General features: G+C 43.0%; 1 long non-coding RNA gene across 1 annotated transcript; it reads right to left on the bottom strand.

Moving 5' to 3' along the window:
• Positions 1-6,089: 6,089 nt before the first annotated feature.
• On the bottom strand, positions 6,090-8,309 carry LOC120403035. Its single transcript, XR_005597432.1, has 4 exons — positions 8,254-8,309; positions 7,734-7,825; positions 6,400-6,626; positions 6,090-6,177 (listed from the first exon to the last, which is right to left on the bottom strand). It is a non-coding gene; the product is annotated as an uncharacterized LOC120403035 (long non-coding RNA).
• Positions 8,310-17,174: the final 8,865 nt, after the last annotated feature.

The raw sequence follows: 17,174 nt of genomic DNA, 5'->3' as shown, positions 1-17,174 counted from the left end.
CAGATTTTAATGTTCAAAGCGGTATATGATGTATTATCGAGAGTGTATTGGCTGCTCCTTTTGCTTGTACAGTCCATTTATTACCACTGTTCAGCTCTTTATTAAGGTGCTTTAGGAAATCTTGGGTGAAATTGTGGCCCCATTGAAGTCAATGGGGATTTTGCCATTGACTTATAGGAGGCCAGATATCACCTCTTCAGCATAAAAGGTGCTGTATGAAACCAAATTGTATTCCACTTTGTTGTCCTCATTCTGTGAATCTCCCTTATTTAAGGTAACTTTCCTACTTCTGCTATCTCTGAACTCGCTTTCTCTCCTAGCGCCTAACTCACTTCCTGTCTTTAAATCTTACCTTAAACTCATCCGTGTCTCTTTGTCTCATGATTGACACTCTCTGTGGAGTGTTTTGTGATAAGGATGCTGTTTTGTAGTGTATATTATACTGTAAGGGCATTTATATCCAGTGTGTATTGTATTTGCCTCTATCTCTTTTCCCCCTGAGGAACAGTGTTATTTTATTGTAGTTTTCCCCCAGTCCCTTAGTAGGTTTATCTCTTTCCTCTTTATGCTCCTCCTTTATTTTTGTTTTGTATTTAAAAAAAAAGATCTACACACACACACTTCTTGAATTTAACACAATAAAAAAAATCAAAAAGCCAAACCTGAAGACAAAGGTTTCTTCCATAATGGTGAATTATAAACAGGGGCGGCTCCAGACCCCAGCACGCCAAGCGAGTGCTTGGGGCAGCATGCCGCAGGGGGCACTCTGCCAGTCGCCGGGAGGGCGGCAGGCAACTCCGGCGACCATCAGACCCTGATTATAAAGGCTCTACATTTTTTATTTTTACCTCCAACATCCATGCTATATTTAAGGGCCTTCTACTGGGGCTGCTGGTCACATGGGGAACAAATCAGATGAAGACTATCAGCAGAAAGCTGGTTTGTCTCTGGGCTCACATTTGCTCTGTAACCCACAAGTTTCTGTTGTAGAACCTGATTCTGCATTGAAATCAATGGGACTTCTCTTGCATGAGTGAGGACTACAGGATTGGGTTTTTCATTTGCTTTCTGCTGAATCTGTGTAACTGACTAGGAGGAATGATTTTGCAAACTGAATTCAGGGAATGTAGGAAGAGAGAAATCCTTTTTGCCCTGCCTCCCTCTGTGAGCGTGGAAGCCCCTGAGCGGAACAGAACTGGTATAGTTTCTCTGTGTGAGGAGAGGGGAATTGTGAGGACATGAACAGAGGATGAACAATCCCTTGTGCTCTGCTCCACTGGGACCCTTTGCCTCAGCATCCAGGGCATGGTGGTGGATGGATCTTACATTATATGGTCAACAGCACTCCTTGAGTGAGTGGGGTGCAGAAGCGTTCGGGACTATTGTAGTCCTGAGGCTGCAGTAGCAGCTGCAGAATGGCTCCACTACCATGGCCTGGAATAAATATTCTATCAGCATCCCAAATCCCTTCACCACCTCTCCCCACCACCTCCCCAACCCAATCCTTTTAGTCTGTGCTAAGAGCCAATTTGTCTGGCTGTATGTAGAGTTCCAGATATGATTCTAAATGAAGGGCAAAGGATATCAAGGGCAAGATGAGATATAAATCCAAATTAAAGCTGTTGCAACATGAGCATGCAGGGACCCTCTTTCCCCTCACAATGTTCCCAAACAAGCAGCAGCTTAATGCTGAACTAGAAATCCCGGAATATAAAAGTTAACCACTAACTCGGCTGGTAGCACTTAACACCTCAGAAGGGGCCTGTCTTGGAAGGGATTGGGGGATTTCACCTCCTCCATCAGGGGACACCAAAAGGCAAAGGAATTCAAGAGAAGACTCAGACCAACTATCCCTGCTTCTGCCCCAATGACTCCAGGCTCTGCTGCTCCAGAAGGGCATGTCCAAAGGTGACCTGGGGTACAAGGGCAAAACCAACCCAGTAAACTCTCACTCCATGCCTGAAAAGTATAGAGCAGTTCAGAAGGTGAAGAACTCTTATTTTCTGTCTGAGGAAAGACTGGGGAAGGGTTAAACCCAAGAAAGGACTTCAGGGTTTGACCTCTACTGGGATAGTTTCATTAAGAGTTTCTTTGTGAAAATGTAGTATTGTATCTTGGAAGAAAGCAGTAGAACCTCAAGTTTTAAAAATGATACATTTTGGGTTCTTTTGATTTGCTTTCTGGGGTTTTTTTTTGAGCTTTTGGGGTTTACATTTTTAAGCTTTTCTCTGCAACCACAAGTGCTAGAAATTTGCTTATTTGTAAATGAAACATGAGATTCTCATGTAAGCAATGACTCTGCAAAACACCAGATAATGCAAGACTCAGTAAAATTACAAGAGTTGAATGAAATCAATGAAGATTGTGCACAATTCAAGTAAGGCAGAAAAGAACCAAACCTCTTACTTAATTTTGTTATGAAGATTTTAGAAGCCAATTATGTGCTAGTGAACTGACATTTACTCTTTTTCCTGTTGCGCTACAAATTACATTGGAGGCCACTTACAGTGAATTTGGGAGCAGTGAAACTCCATTTTATGCTGAAGTAGAATGAATCTCTCCCTTCCCTACCCCTGACTGTTTAATGGATCACATCATGCAAATTTCAGGTCTAATTATGTGATTCATTTCTGACAGGGAACCTCTGTTTGGGGTGAAGTTTTTCTATGAAAAGTAGAACTTCAGTATAAAAGACTCCCCTGTGTATATATCTTTGCTTGGAGCTTCAGAGCAGGACACATGTTAAATTTTTTCTCCTCTAATTTTTATTTCACAGATTTTTTACTAACACCAAATCCTTCTCTTTAGTTCTGATAATATTTTGCACATGCTGCGTGCACAATGCCTGCTGCTGTGTTCTAAAGGATAAGCCAGGCTTTGATCTCAAGGTTCTCAAATTACTCAGAATTAATTTCCATCAGGACATTGAGCCATACGACATGGCTAAACATTCAAGAACCTTTCTACATTATAGTGTAAAATACTAGGCAGTACAAAGATATTAATTGCTGCTAGGTTAAAAACTAGGGAAGGAGGTGTTTGGTGAGCCTAAAAAAAATTCCCCCAACTGGAAGATTTGATTCTGAGACAGTAGCTGAAAAGATGTTTTCACAAAGATCAGGGGTTTGTTGCAATCACTAGGCCTGATTCTGCTGTGATTTTCACTGGAGTAAATTAGAAGTAACACCACTGACATCAGCAGGATTCTCCAGCACAAGTTATTTTCAGAAGTCTCCATGATAAATAACAGCATCCTTAACTGTGCAAAGAAATGCCACTCAAGCTATTCATGTTTGTAGGGAGGTTACAGAAGAAACAAACATCTAAACCACAAAGCTCTCCTTTTTACTTTTGAGTATAGCTGAGAGAAAGCAAAACCTGGTGTCCAAATGATCTTCTACAGCTGCAGAGTTCAAAATAGGCATCTCAGTTTTGTGGCTTGGACTCATCTCTATTTTTGCCATTCTTGTTTTGTTCTTGGAAATTCAAGTTGCTGAGAGAGGTGCTGAGTATTTACTGTAGTGTATTTTTATATTTAATTTTACTCTAAAACTAAGAAGTAACAAATGACACTGACCAAATGTCAGCAGTAATTTATGCATATGTTTGGGGTATATGATTTAACATATTGCATAATTTAAAATATTTTATTTCATAGTACGTGCTTCATCTTCCTTTCCTCTTTCTGTATCTCAGGTCTCCCCATAGACACCCTATGCCTTTCTTTTCTCCTCTTCTATCCCTATAAAATTTTGCTTCCATCCTCCTTCCACCCCAAAACTTTTAAAATTTAAATCTTCCTTTTGGTTACTTTCTTGTGGAAACATCAGGTGTTGAACAAATTTTACTGCTACTGATCATAGGCTCGACCCTGCTCCCACTGAAGTCAATAAAAGGATGTAAGGAACAAGTTTTTCTGTATTATAAGCAGACCAGTCAAAATGACACTAGAGGAGACCTCCTCTTTAGTGGTGTTATATTCAAAGACTGGGCAGTCTGTCCATTATATATTTTGTGAGCTGAAATGTTACATCCCTGGTCTGAGTAAGGAGAGAATATTGCGATTTATTTATTTTAACCATTTCAAAGCCAGTCTATTCAGTTACTTTTTAAATGGCAAGAGTGCAAACAGCTTGAAAGTTTTCCTTTACAATGTTGTTGGTGTTTGAATTATTGGAACACAGCCTCACTGCCAAAAGGCAAAGCTGCAGGATCCAGAGGTGCAGGGTTGAGATGCACGGCAGGCCTAAGTTCTAATTTTGGCTCTGTGTCACTAATGGACTGTGTAGCCTTGAACAACTCAGGCTACTTTCCTGGCTCTGTTTCCCTGCCTATGAAATAGACTAACTCGCCTACTCCCTGGGTGCTGTGCGGACTCATTAGTTAATGTTTGTACAGTGCTCTTTATAAAATGCTGCCAAAAATGCTAAATAAGTATTAAAATCACATTTGAGTGGACAAGTGGTTCATAATGGCCTAAAGACCTGATCCTGCAGCATTGGAGTCAATTGGAGGTTTGCCTTTGACTTCATTGGAAGAAGGATTTGAGTCTAATGCCTTTGTTTATTTTTAAAGGCAATTTAAATGGCCACAGTTTCTAATGCAGAAAAGCTCTGGCACATGTGCAGTAATAAGTTCCATATGCACTTTTAAAATTAAAGGCTACTCTGTGGTGTTAGATACCTGGGTACCCCTGGATATAATATTATGTAGCAATCCTAAATGTGTCCCTCTAGGTCAGTGTTTCCCAAACTTGGGACGCCGCTTGTGTAGGGAAAGCCCCTGGCAGGCCGGGTTTGTTTACCTGCTGCGTCCGCAGGTCCGGCCGATCGCGGTTCCTACTGGCCGCGGTTCGCCGCTTCAGGCCAATGGGAGCTGCTGGAAGAGGTGGCCAGCACATCCTTCAGCCCGCGCCACTTCCCGCAGCCCCCGTTGGCGTAGGAGCCACAGTCAGCTGGACCTGCGGATGCGGCAGGTAAACAAACCGGCCCGGGCCACCAGGGTCTTTCCCTACACAAGAGGCATCCCAAGTTTGGGAAACCCTGCTCTAGGTGATCAGATCAGTGATCCAAGGATGGCTGATGGTTTTCATATAGTTTTCCATCAAGAAATAAAACAATTAAAAAATAAAATAAAAATAAAAAATAAAAAATAAAAAATAAAAAATAAAAAATAAAAATAAAAAAATAAAATAAAAAACAAAAAGTGTGTGTTTTTCTTAAATAATGTTTTATTAGAATTTGTGATAACATATAGAAATACACAGGACATGAAAAGTCAATTTATCTCGTATAGGCCTGACAATTGCACTTCACTACAAGTCTATCCCCAGTTGCAGATCAGGACAATTGTTCATCTGATTAACACATGTGAACTGATTTGTGATAGGTTAACATTCATGCCTGGACTCACTACAATATTTTCTAAAGCAGTCTCTTTATTTTTGAACTTTGAGCACATTCTGCATTGACTCATGGCTATGTCATCACACTGGCTTCCCTGGGGAGGAGCAAGTGGACAACACAGGCTGAATTTTGATCTTTGGAGGTGTAAAACAATCCCAGAATTTAGGCCTGAGCCTTCCCATGTTGACATGAATGGCAAGCCATCTAGTGACTTCATGATCAGTCCTAAATAAATAAATAAACTGATTGGCTAGGAAGAGGAGGAGTGGGAAGAAAACACATGTAACAAGTAAAAGCAAATAAATGGATATTTATCCTTCCCCCACCCCCACACTCTCTTCCTTTGCCACACTGTGCACTGAATTCAGTAAATTAGTGTCCTAGCACATCATCTGTGTTCTTTAGGGTTTTCATAAGCTCATCCCATATAGCTCTAAACTCAGTTGAGTTGCCTTCTGGCTAATTGTTTTGTACGCTGCCATCCCAGCTAAATTCAAATACCTGTCCTTGTAATTCTCATCTCTGTCCATCTTCTCACTAATGATCTCTTTGCACTTCATAGAGCAGTTGCTACCCTCTTAAAAACCCCTGAAGTTTCTTCTCTTAATATCAAGTTAACATACTTACTGTAATAATGCAGCCTATGAAGGTTTTCACTTTTACTCCAAAAGTCATGAAAGCTGGGGTTAGGCTCATCCATTCACACCTTCCATCTTGTTTACTGGATGAATATGAGAACAGTTCCATGATCTTATGTATCATACTGGGATGCCTATACACAATGACATGAATGGGGAACAGCCTCTGACTCATTTCCACTAGAATAAAACAAAACATTCTTGGGGGGGGCCTTCTGTTGCTAAATGAAAGCGGAAGTGACAGAGGCATTTATTGAGAATATTTCCCAGTGAGAGAGAGAATGTTTCCCTGTGGCAATATTCTCTTACTATGACTTTTTTATTTATTTTTTGTATGTCTTTTATTGATGACTGACCTTTTTGGAATCATTTTTGTCTGATGGAATTTGTTCTAGCAGAGGGATATTAAACCACTTTCCTATTGTTAGATTTGATTCATTGCAGATGTCTTTCTAAAATGGAATTTTTCTGTTCTTCAGCCCAATCGGTAACCGATCTGTTGATAAACAGTACAGGTAACCTCCTACAGGCAGGGATTGCGTCATCTTCTGTATCTTGTACAACACCAAGCATGCCTGCAGCACTTAAGGAATAATAATAAAATAGCAATAATTAATTATTTAAAATGCTAACTCCTCTCTTATGAACAGGCTGTTTACTGATAGACTAAAGTCCCCGCATTTTGATTTAGTGCTATAGAAGGTTAAATGTCCTGTATAGGGTGGACTGATAGCTATTTCAATTGGTGCAATGTTTTATGTTTGTTTTAAAACAGTAACTGTCTCATTTTATTTTATGTATTTTTCAAAAGGATTGCCTTGTAGAGCCTTTCTGCTTTTAGGTCTACAACATGTTTACATTAGGGAGAAAATAGTCTATCTGTACTTGAAGAATTCCACTGTATATTCTGTGTTGCTGTATCTCTGGCTGATTGTATTTGTAAATGGAAAACAAAAATAAAATGAAAGGGGGAAAAACCACAATTCAGAATGACTTATCATGCAGATGCATTTCAAAACACTTCACCGCAATGATAAAAATAAAAAAAAATAAAAACGGTTCATCGTTCAGAATTCATAATGATTTGCAACCAGCTAATGGCCAATGAAAACAAATGTGTCTTGAGTTTAGACTAGATTTTAAACACAGGGAAGGTAGCGACATTGCTAATGTCAATAGGCAATGAGCTTCACGTGCACAATAGCTGAAAGAGCGACCACCCAAATTGACACATTTTGGTATTGAAGATGCACAGAGACCTGTATCAGTTGACCCCAACTGACCAGAAGAGGAAAGAGTTACTAACTCAGAAAGGTAACTTGGGCCCTGCTTGTGAATGGTTTTGTAAATCAGCATAAGCACCTTATAACTAATGCAAAACTTTCTCGACAACCAAGTGCGACTGGGGTGGGATGGGGGCGGGGGTTCACATGATCAAACCTCCTTGTAGCAAAGCCTAGCTGCTCTATTAATACAGTACCATTTGCAAACCATGTTGGCATGTCAATACATAGTGCAACAGTCACTTTAAAAGTTAATGTGTGCAGCTTCTATTGTATTGACATCAATAGCAAGAGTTTCCATGTGGATCTGTGTGTGTGATCAGAAGCCTTAAAATATGGATAAAAATAGAGGGAAAACATTAGACTGTCCTCAGGAGAGTGAGCATATGCTGTTTTAACAGACAAACCTGGATTTTAAGCTTCTTTGGCATGTAAAGACTCTTTGTGCAGCTGGGCAATCCTCGCATGCTTTTCCAAACTCTAAACAAGTGTTCTTGGACTGCTGAGAAAAAAATGTTTATTCGCTTAATTTATGTCACAGTTTATTGTGTTTTTTGGCCCTCAGAGGGTTTTAATTTGTTTGTATGTGGCAGCTGTATTGCAGCTGCAACCACAATATCCTCTGTCTTTCTTTTGTGTCAACAGCAGCTTTTTCTAACATGTCCTGAGCTGCACTGCGCTGCACTGATCTTTATGTTCTCCAAGCATTTAGGGAAAGCTTTTATTTCACTTAATTAATGTATGTGCATGGAGCAGTTCAGTTCTAGCTCTGGCTGCCTCTTTTTGACCCTCACAAGCACTTTTTACATTTTCACTTGTGTGATACCATTACAGCACCACTTCACTTGTTCTTCTAATCTCAGTAGAGATCCAGAATTCACCTATTATTAGCATGTGAATTGCAGAGTTGCATTTTAGGTACCTCACCTAAGAAAAAGGAAGTCTGTCTCATCACTGCTTTGGTTTTAAACTTGGTACAACTCTGTTGAAATCAATGGAGTTACATTAGTGTAAAATCAGAATAACACAGCAGTGAATCAGGCCTAGGATTTTTAGTGAATGTTATCCAATGTAAGTATATACAGTCATGTGCTAGTAAGATCACTAATATATTTTATTATAATAAGATAATCACATTTACTCAAGAAACATACACTGACTGAAGTAAACAAAAAATCAATATTGACAGTCATCATTATCTCATATTCTTTTAAAGAAATTTACTGACTTTTTTTTTTAAAAGGGAAAAGGAGTAGCAGCACAAAATAAGAGCGAAGAAAGACTTGATAATCCCATGGAAGAAAATGAATATTGAATGATAGGGGGGCTTTAAAGTTAAGGACAGACCCACAACTGTTGTAAATTGGCACAGATCCTTTGACTTCAATGAAATACGCTGATTTACACTACCTAAGGGTTTGGCTCTAAATTTTTATCCCCTTCTTTACCACCTTCCCACGCCAAGTTTACAGAACATCCACAGAGAAAGAAGGCTTGCAGCTCTAGACAAAGATCTGAAATGTTGCAGTGCTGTGTAACTGTCTAACCGCTCAATTAGGATAACAATATGTTCAGCATGCACACATGAGGGAAATCTTAAACAAATGGATTTACAAAAATGAGCTATTGCTAAACCTTGGGCATTAAGGTCCTTAACTGCTAGCTGGAAGACAATTGCTTCAACAAGATTGCTATAAAAATAAATGCTGTATTAAACCTCTCTGACCATATTCATTGAACTCTTTGGGCAGGCTAGAGTTTGACTGGAGGAAGTACTGAGCCTGTGGCCCTCAGGGGTCTGCAGTCCATAGGTTGAAAACCACTGCTCTAAACTATACCAGCATCGGTAACAAGCCCCACACCAGCAGGCAGAGGGGGATGGACCCAAGGCGCCAGCTATTCCCCATCCTTTCCTTGTCCCTTCCCCCACTCCAGGAAGGCAGTAAGTGGGCAAATAGACCTGCTTATTTCTATACTCCTGAAGCCAACTGCCTATTCCCTTGCCCGTGAGTATAGTCTGAGTCACTATCTAACCTATTAAGAAAAATGTAAAGCCCAACATTTCTATACAGAATAGTTTAATAATACCTGTCACCATCTATGGTTATGGGAGAGTTATAAATCCTTGCAAGATGGGGTTTATACTGGAAACAATATATTTTATCATTGCCTTTACTTATACAAAGCTGCTAACAGGTGTGGCTTTGGGCCAACATTTTCAAACCTGGATGCCTAAAGTTAGGTTCTGATATTCATCATTAAGTATCTAACTATTGTTTAGGGGTGGAAGGAGGATGGAAGCAAAATTTTATAGGGTATAATGGATTTTATAGGGATAGAAGAGGAGAAAAGAAAGGCATAGGGTGTCTATGGGGAGACCTGAGATACAGAAAGAGGAAAGGAAGATGAAGCACGTACTATGAAATACAATATTTTAAATAATTTAATGGATACTGCAGGTCTGATTTACACTAAAGCAGTACTTCTATCCTGGCTTTCAAAAGTCATGAGCTCACCCCTTCTTCCTCTCCCATCATCATAAGACTGGACTAAAAACATGTATGTGTTTTTTTAAATACATTTTGGGTTCTTTTTATTCACTCCCTGACTTTTGAACCTTTAGGGCACGCTTGTGTCATGTTTACAAGTTTTCCTCTGCAAACATAAAGGCTAGAAACTTACTCTTTTTAAAAAATAAAACCTGAGATTCTTAAATGTCCTTGCATTTGACAAAGTGGGTATTCACGAAAGCTCATGTCTGTTAGTCTATAAAGTGTGTGATGGAGCAAGGCCGGATGGCTACAGGAAAGTACTGAGGAGCAGGTATGTTAGCTCCAGGCTAAGCAAATCCCTAGGACCATGGGAACCAAAATGGCAGTTGCTCCAGGCTAATCAAGGCACCTGGGGCCAATTAAGAACTTTCTAGAAGGCACCGGAGAGAGCTACATTGATTGGAGCACCTGCAGCCAATCAGGGCAGGCTAATCACGGCACCTGGTATAAAAAGGGGAGCTCACTCCAGTCAAGCAGGAGGAGCCAGAGGAGAGAAGTGTGTGTGAGGAGCTGGGAGCAAGAGGCACAAGGAGCTGAGACTGAGAGGGTGTGCTGCTGGAGGATTGAGGAATTATCATACAATCAAGCATTATCAGACACCAGGAGGAAGGACCTGTGGTGAGGATAAAGAAGGTGTTTGGAGGAGGCCATGGGGAAGTAGCCCAGGGAATTGTAGCTGTCATAAGAAGCACTATAGACAGCTGCATTCCACAGGGCCCTGGGCTGGAACCTGGAGTAGAGGGTGGGCCTGGGTTCCCCCCAAACCTTCTAACTCCTGATCAGACACAGGAGGAGTTGATCCAGACTGTGGGTTCCACCAGAGGGGAAGATCACTGAGGTGAGCAAATCTGCCAAGAAGCACAGGACCCACCAAGGTAGAAGAGGGACTTTGTCACAGGTGCTACAGGAGTCTTTGCTGCTTTTACAGATCCAGCCAGTAACATGGCTACCCCTCTGATACTTAAATATCCTCATGATTCCAGGAACCGGAGCATTAAGAAAAACATCCAATATTGCTAGACTCATGATAAAATGATGAGTTGCCAACCCTGCACAGGCCTCTTTATACTGCTGGAGCAAATTACATTTACATCCACCCTAAGGCTCCTTTACTGCCAGAGGAGGGCCTTTGTGTAAATGGGAATTGGGCCTTGTATTTTTTCAGATTGTTTAGTACAGCATCAACGGTAAAGATTGTTTCAGGCAGGGTTCAGATTAAAAGACTATGGGGCAACGGAGATATTTGGTGACTGAGCCATCAGATATCTGATTCTAATAGGACTCTATCAATTTTTTTTTTGAGAAGTATGTCTGATGTTTCCTTTTAACTTGGCCCATTGAACCTGCCCATCTCCAGTTTCAGGATTTCCACTAGAAACCCCTTTTTGTATATAGATGCCCAGGCAATGTTTGGGTAGTGTTGTGTAGAATATGAAGGAAATTCATAGTCTGTCCAGCACTATTTAAGTAACCAATGGTAGTTAAGCATAAATCCTCACAGGTGCCTAAAACTATATGTTGGGGCACTGGGAGGAATGATGCCTCAGGAAGGCCTCATCAAGGCCTTCATGGATTACTGGATACTGGCTTCTACATAAGCAATGCACAGTGAGTTACCTTCAAGGTAACTAGTTTCCCCAAAGTATGCTAGCAAAGAGAAGTGTCTGCATTCAAGAAAATGTGTGGATTATGATTGTGGCTAGTCCTGCGGACATGAGATGAGGAAAGTTTCTTGAACCCTCATCTGCCTTATCACACCCACATAGGGGCCAGCTACAGGCTGGTCCTAGAAATCTATGATGAGGTATTAGAAGATGTACAGTGCTGCTAATGGAATACTGTGATTTTGATCCCTGGTTCAAATCCAGCCCAGATTGGTAGTGATTCAAAGTCATTACTATCTCATGGCTGTTGTGGGAGTCTCCGTGGAATGAGCTGATGGTAACAGTCCATTTCCCGCTGAACTGAAGATGACATCACGAGAGCCACCAGTATATTTGCCACTGATTAGCACCTTTTACTGGAAGCCTCAGCAGAAAACTCAAAGAGGGAGTGGGCCATGTAAACAATTCATCCTCTCACTTACAGAGACAGTCACTTCATCTCACTTGGGCATGTTACCAGTCAGTGTAGGGAAGATTGCAGTGCCACTGAACTGTAGTGAGGATAAGGTGAGTGCTGCATTTTCCAGGGCTGTCTATCTGGCACAAGCACTGAAATTAAGTTCTGTACAAAACAGGAAGAAAGCAAACAGGTGGGACCTAGATAGCCCAAGACCCAGAGCATATTTTTGCATTTATTTGTTTTGAATGACTCATGTACTAATCTTAGCATTAGTTACGTTGATTTGTTTTGTATGAGACTCTATTGAAATGTTTAGTAGCTGTGTAAGTAAAGACAAACTCCACCAGAGAGGTCCTTTGGGGCCATCTGCCTGTCCCAAGTCAGGGTAAAGGAGGAGGGTTGGGCGTGGGGCTAGCAACTCCACCCTGTAAAAATCAGCTTGCTACAGAAACGCCAACAATAGAGTTAACAGAGACTTTTAGCCTGGAAAAAGAAGGGTCTTCAACTCGAAGATGCATGACGCTGGGTGGTGAAGATCACCCTTCTTGCAGCCAGGAGGATTACCATCGGCACATGAGGTTGCAGCAGAGATGAGGAGCAACAACCTGACCCTACTAGGCATTAGCGAGTCAAGATGGACGCAAGCTGGACAGAGACAACTGTTGACAGGAGAGCTGTTGCTGTATTCAGGACATGAAGACACCACACACAGGGAGTAGGCTTCATGTTGTCCAAGCAGGCACAGAGAGCACTGATTGGTTGGGAGGCACATGGTCCCAGGATCATCACAGCATCCTTCAGAACTAAAATGAAGAGGATTAAGATGAATGTTGTTCAGTGCTACGCTCCAACCAATGATAGTGAAGAGGAGGACAAAGACTACTTTTACAACAGACTCCAGAAAATATTAGAGACTCTCCCAGACAAAGACATTACCATCCTTATGGGAGACTTTAATGCCAAAATTGGACCTGATAACACAGGATACGAACAAGTCATGGGGACCCATGCTCTGGGAGAGATGAGTGAGAATGGAGAGAGATTTGTGGATCTGTGTGCACTTAACAATCTGGTCATAGGAGGCAGCATCTTGATCCACAAGAGTACCTGGGTATCGCCAGCAGGCATGACAGAAAACCAGATCGACCATGTCTGCATTAGCAAGAAGTTCAGAAGATCCTTGCAGGACGTTAGAGTTAGAAGAGACCATCACTTAGTGGTGGCCAGATTGAAGCTGAAGCTGAAGAAGAACTGAACCTTCTGAAGGACCATAAGACCAAGGAAGATTTTGGATTGACGCTGAAGAATAAGTTTTCAGTACTACAGGATCGGTCTGAGGAAGAGGAAGACAGTGTACTCAACAGATGGCAGAAAGTGAGAGACACACTTAGGTCAGCATGCCAGGAAGTGCTTGGAATTAAGAAACACCAGCAGAAAGAGTGGATCACAGCAGAGTCCTTGACAAAGATAGAAGACAGAAAGAAGAAGAAGGCAGCAGTCAACAACAGCAGGACTAGAGCAGCAAAGGCCAAAGCTCAAAAGAGTATGCTGAAGCCCACAGAGCAGTGAAGAGGAATATTAGGAAGGACAAGAGAGATTATGTGGATGGACTGGCAGCAGAAGCAGAGCAGGCAGCATACAGCGGTAACATGAAACAGCTGCGACTCTCTGGAAAGTTCAGGTTAAAGACAAGCAGGGAAAGTCTATACCAGGAATAGAACTACAGATGAACAGATGGGCGGAGCACTTTGAAGAACTCCTGAACAGACCAGCACCACCAAATCCACCAGACATCGACCCAGCCAACGAGGACCTCCCAATCAATTGCGATAAACCAACCAGAGACGAGATCAGAAAAGCCATCACCATGATGAAGAACAGGAGCAGAGGCCCTGAAAGCAGACCTGGATGCCTCAGTGGAAATTCTTTGAGAAAATATGGGAAGAAGAAGTGATTCCGGCTGACTGGAAAGAGGATATCTCATCAAAATCCCCAAGAAAGGAGACCTCAGCAACTGTGCCAACTATAGAGGAATCACACTCCTGTCAGTGCCAGGGAAGGTCTTCAACCGAGTCCTCTTAGAGAGAATGAAGGATGCCATCGATCCACAGCTACGAGATGAACAGGCAGGTTCACTATGGCATCCCAGCAAAGGTGGTCAACCTGATCATGGTCATTGTGGACAGCAGATGCATCACAGGTTGGCCTCAACATCCACAAGGACAAGACCAAGATCCTTAGGATCAATTCCATCAGCAATGACCCAGTCACACTGAATGGAAGCCCCCTGGAAGAAGTGCAGTCCTTCACCTACCTAGGTAGCATCATCGACCAGCAGGAGACATCAAAGTAAGGATTGGTAAGGCAAGAGCAGCCTTCTTACAGCTCAAGAACATCTGGAGCTCCAGAGAGCTGTCTTTGGCAATAAAGATTCGACTGTTCAACTCCAACGTGAAATCAGTCTTACTGTATGGAGCTGAAACCTGGAGGACAACCAAAACAACCACCAGGAAGATCCAGACCTTCATTAATAGCTGCCTCAGAAGGATTCTCCAGATCCGCTGGCCAGACACCATCAGTAACATCCACCTCTTGGAGAGGACCCATCAACTCCCAGCAGAGGAAGAAATTAGAAGGAGAAGGTGGGGCTGAGCCAATCAACATCACCAGACAGGCACTGCAGTGGAACCCAACCAGCTAGAGAGAATGGCCCAGGATAGAAGACTATGGAGATCTGTTGTTGGCGGCCCATACCCCGGTTGGGGTGACGGGCATGAATGATGAATGAAGTAAAGACAATTATAGAGAAATGTTATTCTAAAAAAGTTTTAGTTTTAAAGCATCTTAATCTTTTTTGTCACCACACAGAGTCCTTTTAAGTCCTTCTTGGAGCTGGAACGATCTCCCCAGTTTTCCATTTATTTTCCTTTTTAAAGCCCTACAACATTGTAACACTATCTAGCAAAGAATTCAGCTCCTTCTGGAGTCCAATACTGCTCCTAGAGTCAGTTGGAGGAACTAGTAGGTACTGTCATGAATCCAGAGTCCAGATCTTCAAATCAGGGCCTGCCACCCCCTTACACCACAAACTTCCTGTTTCAGAGACCATTAGTAATCATTCGATCAGGGACACAGAGTTTGCCTGTACATGGAACAAGTCATGGTTACACCTCCACACCCAACAGCTTCTCACGGAATCTTGTGAATTTTGGGGGACCTATGGAAGACCAGAACTATCTGTGTGCAGGTTCTATGCCTCAGCCTTAGCATTAATATCCTCTCACCGTTATCCCCAAACTCCCTGGCATATATCTGGCAAATCACACAGGATTTTATTGCACTCTCTGCCTGTGAATATATACCTGGCAGGGCTGGCACAACCCATTAGGTGACCTAGGCAGTCGCCTAGGGCGCTAATATTTGGGAGGGAGTGACCGTGGTGGCCGGACCTTCCGCCGCCTCTGTTGGGGGGGCGGCATTTCGTGGGTGGGACCTTCCACTGCCTAGGGCGGCAAAAAAGCTGGCGGCACTCCTGATGCCTGGCTACCAAAATAGTCTCTGAACCTTTGTTTTGAACAATTGGTTTGTGTAAGCAGAGTCTGAATTATCTCTCCCTGACATCTAGGGACGCACTGGGCAAAACGACTTCCGGAGCAGACTATTTGCAAAGATGTACCTACTGTGCCTTGGTGTTTGGCAGACGGACCTGCTTTGCCAAAGTGATCAGTTTTGGCTGGTGCTAGGTTACAATTCACTTTAGTAATAAATGCAGGGGGAGTGAGATGTTCTTATCCTTATTATATGAGTAAAGGGCAGCAGAACTGTACTTAGCATGCCCTGACTATGGGGCTCACCCTAAACTGAACCTCACTCGCTAAGCAGTGGGTAGCGATGCCAAATCCCACTGATGATGATAGGGGGATGGGGACAGGTGTTCTTACTTGCTGGTGCGGACTCTGCCTAAAGAGTCCTAGACACCATTTTACCCTCCCCACTCCATTTTTTAAAGACAAAGCTGATTAGGCTCAATCAGAGGTGGTGCCGGGGGGCGTGGTTTGTGGGCTATAGCCACCCCAAAGTTTGCGGTAGCCTCCTCTCAAAGACCTTCCCCCACCCCCGATCAGCTGATGCTCTCTGGCAGCCCAGTTCTGAAGGCAGAGCTGAGAGAGCAGCAGCTGCTAGCTGTGTGTTGCCCAGGGCAGGTGGAAGGTCTGGGGCTCCCCACAGTGGCATGGGCTGACCTACCTGGGCCCCACCTCCCATGGGCTCTGCCAGCCCTGAGTCAGATCCCCTAGTGAGCAGCCAGCACCGTGCACTGCCCGGCTCTGGCTTCCAGCCTCTGATGTGGTCAGAGGGTGGGACCTTGAAGGGGGCGGAAAGGAGGAGGGGGGGTTAAGAAAGGCCAACCTCAGCCCCACCAGAAAGAGGCTGGCACTGCCCCTGGACTCAATTGAGAGTCCTTGTTTCTGCTGAGTGATCACTAGAGTTGACATCCCTGATGAGCTTAGCCCTAGTCCTGGATGAGGACGGTGCTGTAATGAAGGACAATGAAGAGGCAGCTGCACAGAGGTTACCTGCTACCCAGGGCACTCACTAAGAGCTGGACTATGTGGCATTGCAGAAGTGGTAACAAGTGGCGAGTGGCAAGCAGCAGTAGCGGTAACAGCAGCTGGGTTTTCAGGGCTTAAGGACCACTAACTCTGAGTGTGGTGCCGTGCAGGGAAAGAGGAGTGGCATGGGAAACAGACATTCATCAGGCTTTCACACCGCAAGGTGGGAAACTGAGGTAAAGGACATTACCCAGTGCACTGTGGGGTGGTGTTTGCTTATGGTTACACACTTTTGTGGTGTTTTTCCAAATTACAGATTACTGGGTGTGGGCTTGTGCCAGTTCTGTTTTGTATTGTTAAGAGCAACCCCTAGGAATTGATCCCAGCCCTTGTTGCTGCGAATGCACCTGGCAGAAGGGCTTTGGAACACTGAACAAACCTGAAGCTCAACAGGAACCATCAGCCACATAGCTCATATGTACTGTGTAGTGGTAACTCATCGCAAATGCAAACAAACGCTAAGACATGGGGCTCATCCTCTAGTTAGATAATTCCTGGTAATGGTTAAACATTATTCAACAACTAATGTATTTGCTGAATCTTGCCACTATTTCCAGAATGAGATTTTTTGCATTAACAGCTCTAAATATCATTTAGGATCTGTAAACCGAACTGTCTGAAA

This window comes from Mauremys reevesii, linkage group 4 (genome assembly GCF_016161935.1).
Source record: "Mauremys reevesii isolate NIE-2019 linkage group 4, ASM1616193v1, whole genome shotgun sequence".
Taxonomy (NCBI): domain Eukaryota; kingdom Metazoa; phylum Chordata; order Testudines; family Geoemydidae; genus Mauremys; species Mauremys reevesii.
This window is presented reverse-complemented; position numbering and strand designations above follow the sequence as displayed.